General features: G+C 49.0%; 1 long non-coding RNA gene across 1 annotated transcript in view; it reads right to left on the reverse strand.

The window, feature by feature from the left end:
• Positions 1–510: 510 nt before the first annotated feature.
• LOC108798957 overlaps positions 511–5,000 on the reverse strand; it is a 12,939-nt gene continuing 8,449 nt past the window's right edge. The window contains exon 3 of the long non-coding RNA XR_001941986.1: positions 511–546. This is a non-coding gene — a long non-coding RNA (uncharacterized LOC108798957). The remainder of the gene's footprint in view (positions 547–5,000) is intronic.

Raw genomic sequence — 5,000 nt, forward strand, 5'->3', positions numbered from 1 at the left:
GGGGGGAGACAGTGAGAGGGAGAGAGAGAGGGGGGAGACAGAGAGAGGGAGACAGAGCAGAGAGAGAGCGAGGAGAGACAGAGCAGAGAGAGATAGAGGGGAGACAGAGCAGAGAGATATAGAGGGGAGGGAGACAGAGCAGAGAGAGAGAGAGGGGAGACAGAGCAGAGACAGAGAGCAGAGACAGAGAGCAGAGAGGGGGAGAGAGAGAGAGAGAGAGAGAGAGAGAGATTCTCAAAACCCCAACAGACCGGCCTCTACAACCTCCCACCATCATTCAAATGGACCAGACAGTCTACCATAACCTACAGAGAGGTCATCAACAGACCCGACATCAAAGAACAGCTAGCATACTTCCAAAACAACACCTATGTACTAAGTCCCCAGGGGGTGAACCGAGCAGCAAAGGACCTCCACAACATACTATACACCATCGCAGAGACCTCTAACATTAAAAAAGTCAACTTTCAAGAAATCATCCAATAAATAACCCAATAAATGGTTTGACACAGAATGCCGCACACTAAGAAACAACCTACGAACAGTCTCAAATAAAAAACACAGAGACCCCGACAACACCGACCTGAGGATCACTCATGGCGTCCTACAGAAAAACTATAAACAAATCCTCAAAAAGAAAAAACAAAACTTCATCTCCAAAAACCTTCAACAACTGGAACAGGCTCTTCAGGAAAACTCTTGGAAACCTGGAATCAAATCGGCTCAGGATCCAAGAAAAACAACCTCCACATCCAAAATGGCAACATCTGCCTCAACTACTTCAAGAGCCTGTACAAAGACATTCCCAAAGAGGAGCTAACTATGGATCAAGAAGACATCATCAGAAGACTACATGAACTGGAGGAAAAAATCAAGTATGGAACCAAGGCCTCATAGCACCCATCCATAAGAGTGGAGACCAGTATGATCCAGCCAACTACAGAGGGATATGTGTCAGCAGCACGCTGGGAAAACTGTTCAATAGCATTCTGAACAAAAGAATCCTCAGCTTCCTGACACAGCATAATGTCCTCAGCAGAAGCCAAGCTGGGTTCATGCCAAACCATCGCACTACAGATCACATCTACACCCTGCACAGTCTCATCAAGAACCATGTCCACCATACAAAACATGGGAAAATATTTGCCTGCTTTGTGGACTTTAAGAAGGCCTTTGATTCAGTGTGGCACCCAGGCCTGTTCCTCAAACTACTGGAGAGTGGAATAGGAGGGAAAACATATGACGTCATCAAGAGCTCATATAATGAGAACATCTGCAGCATAAAGGTGAATGGGAAGAGAACAGAATACTTCCGGCAGGCTCGTGGAGTTAGACAAGGCTGCAGGTTAAGTCCAACCCTCTTTAACATCTACATCAATGGACTGGCTGAAGCTCTAGAATCCTCCTCAGCACCAGGACTAGCTCTACATGACACCGAGGTGAAGTTCCTGTTGTATGCAGATGACCTCCTATTACTGTCACCAACAGAGAGAGGTCTACAAGACAGCCTGGAAGTGCTGGAGAAATACAGTGGGGCATGGGCACTACCAATCAACCATAAGAAAACAAAGGTCATGGTTTTCCAAAGGAAGAACACAAAAACCAAGAGTTCTTCTTTCACACTTAATGACTGCACTCTTGATGAAGCCAACAGCTACACATACCTCGGCCTAGAAACAAACCAATCGGGAAGCTTCAAACCAGCCATAGAGGCCCTAAGAGACAAGGCGTGTAGAACCTTCTATGCCATCAGGAGAAAACTCTACAAACTAAAACCGCCTGTAAGAGTCTGGCTTAAAATCTTTGATAGTGTCATCACTCCAATCCTCCATTATGGAAGTGAAGTATGGGACCCCATCACCTACCCAGACCAACCCAAATGGGACACAAGCCCAACAGAAATATTCTATCTGGAATTCTGCAAGCACCTCCTCCAAGTCCATCGGAGCACTTCTAACAATGCGTGCCGGGCTGAGCTGGGCAGATTCCCCTTACTTCTTGCAGTACAGAAGAGGGCGCTATCATACTGGGACCACCTAAACATCAGCAGCCCCAACTCATACCACCATAAAGCCCTACTGGCCAACCAGGACCACCCCAAACCATGTGGGCTGCAACAACTCATATCCACCTTGTTCATCCAAAGCCCCCATGAATGCAACCTGACCAAATATCAAATAAAGGGCATAATTAATGATTCCAGAGATAACTATATCAGAGACTGGAGACATGATATAGCAAACTCCCAGAAACTCATCATTTACCAATCATTACAGAGGGAATACAAACTGGCCCCATACCTGGAGGTACTACAGGACTCCAAGGACAGACAAATCCTGAGCCGTTACAGACTGAGCGCCCACAGCCTGGAAATAGAATCAGGGCAGCATAGACAGACCGACAAGCCAAGGGAGAGTAGACTGTGCCAGCAGTGTGACCAGGGGGCCCTTGAAGATGAAGTCCTCCTACAGCAGTGGTTCTCAACCTTTCTAGGGCCGGGACCCCTTGGTAACATTTGCCAAGTTGAGTTGACCCCCAACGGTAAAATTTAGGGATGACAGCGACATCTGGCGGCGTGGCGGGAGAACTGACACTGCTGCGCTGGGAGAGGGCTGAGGAGGACTCTAACCTAGCACAGCAGAAATCACACAGCGACCCACAGGTTGAGAACCACTGGCGTACGCGGTCAGAATAAAAGAAAAAAACACCATAGTAATGCATAGCTAGATTCATATTGGCTATTTCACTTTGCAATAGCCAATAGCAAACTAGCTATTGCACCCGCCCTCTGCTGCTGTCAATCACTAGAAGAGGACCTGATGGAGAACTGCATGTCTCCCTCTGCTGATTGGCAGCAGCAGAGGGTGGGTGCAACATCTAGTTTGCTATTAGCTATTGCAAAGTGAAATAGCCAATAGGAATCTAGCTATGCATTCCTGTGGTGGGTTTTTTTTCTGACTTACGGTGGCCAGGCCCCCGATGTCAGAAAAGGGAAAGGTTTACTCTGCTTTACACTTTCCGGGAGAAAGTGTTTCTTTCCCGGCGGCCAGGAGCCGCTATCTAAGACCCCGTTCACATATAGCGACATACCTTTGCAGCGGCCGGGATAGCGCGACTTTCGGGGCGACGTTCCAGCGACGATCCAGCGACGGTAGCGTGACCTTCTCCGTCGGGCTCCAAAGAGGGACGGAGCAGAGAGAGAGAGGGGCGGGACGGAGCAAAGACAGAGGGGCAGGGCGGAGCAAGGAGAGAGGGGCAGGATGGAGCAGAGAGAGAGAGAAAGAGGGACAGAGAGAGGGGGGCAGACAGAGCGAGAGACAGATGGAGCAGAGAGAGGGGGACATACAGAGCAGGTGGAGACAGACAAAAGAGAGTGCTAGAGAGAAAGTTTAGAGACTGTTTTACCTTTACAACATGTGTAGGAGCAGCAACATGAGGAGAGACCTTGTGATGACTCAGAGGAAGTTCTTCTCCTCTCTGCTCTGTCACAGCTGCTACTGATCGTCTTCTTAGTGGATTACATTTGACAGATAACCCTCAGAGTCGGATTAAAGTTCCTCTGGAGTGAAATTTGAATTTCTAGGACTCTGGCCTATGAAAGACCAAGGCCAGGTTTCTCAATGCGCCCCCTACCCGCCAAACCTCCCCATGGAAAATGGTAGACCTGCAGGCCAAGATCACTTGTACAAAACAAGCGGTGGCTTCTCCGCTGTAGATTTAGCTCTGCTTGCCCAAAGCAGAGCTAAATGTAGAAAACAACTACCTGCCCGGCGCCCAGAACTGAATATCCCGGGCATCAGGAGATAGGAATTCCACACCCCTGCTGCCCCGGTACTCCCTGCTGCCCCGAGGCCGGGCCTTGTGGGAAATCCGGCCCTGCACCTCTGCATTAACACAATAAATGGAAATCACTTACAAAGATGGGAATGGGCTTTAAATGGCCAGTAGTGGCCTACAAGTGGTAACACAGGGAACCTTGGGGGAGGGGAATGGAGGTATAGAGGGGAGCACTTTCCTCACCCCCTGCGAGTCAGGGACATTCACGAGGATGGGGGTTTGGGTTACATCATGCGGATATGCCACTGTCCTGGACCTCGATAACACCCTGCAGCTAACCCAATCATTTGGACCAAGTGCCAAGGAGGGAGCCACATGCAGGATCCAGTGCCTGAAGCAACATTACGGGGAGGGGTAAGTAACGGGGAGCTGTAAGGTAGCTAGGCGCAGCCATGACACAGTACAATTAAACCTTTTTTGCATATATCTACTGCTAGCAAGCAGTAGGGATGGGCTCGAACATCACTAGTTCATGTGTTCGGCGAGCTTTCCACAAGGCACTGCTCAGTGCATAGTGCCTTGTGAGAGCCCTGATTGAGCAAAGCAATGCATCTAACCACAGGTCAGGTGCAGGACTTGAAAAATCAGCTCGTCCTCTTGTCTGTGACGAGAGGACACCGGAGCTGGATGAGTAGCTTTCCGGCCAGCCGTTGTAATTATACGGCCGTCCGGGAGCTTTACATTGAAGCAATCGGGCGCTTCTAGAGATGATCGATTGCTTGTATTAGCTGTGGTCGCCCCCCCCCTGCAGCCCCTGCTGTCACTGCCGTTGCCGGTCCCGAGATCCGCTGTGTCTGGGAACGGCACAGCTGTTCTGTGACAAGAGTCAAGTACACAATCTCCCTTTGATCTCCTCTCCGGTCCCGAATGCAGGAAGTGATGTATATTACATCACTTCCGCATTCAGCAGACATTCCCAGCTTCAGAAGCTGGGGAGCAGCTGGTGAAGCAGATCTCTGCTTCATCAGCTTCTCTGGGGGTCCCTAGGTGACATTAGGTAGGGGTCTTGGAGACCCCTGATGTCTCCCTAAAGAGGACCTGTCATGTAAATTGGGGGGTTTCATAGCCCCCTATGTGATAGCAATAAAGTTAAGTGTAAAAAAAAAAGTAATAAAAAATTAAAGCATACATTTAAAAAAAAAAAAAAAAAAAAAAAACCAATT

The sequence above is a fragment of the Nanorana parkeri genome, unplaced genomic scaffold, assembly GCF_000935625.1.
Source record: "Nanorana parkeri isolate BGI_ZX_2015 unplaced genomic scaffold, ASM93562v1 scaffold1593, whole genome shotgun sequence".
In the NCBI taxonomy this organism is placed as follows: Eukaryota; Metazoa; Chordata; class Amphibia; order Anura; family Dicroglossidae; genus Nanorana; species Nanorana parkeri.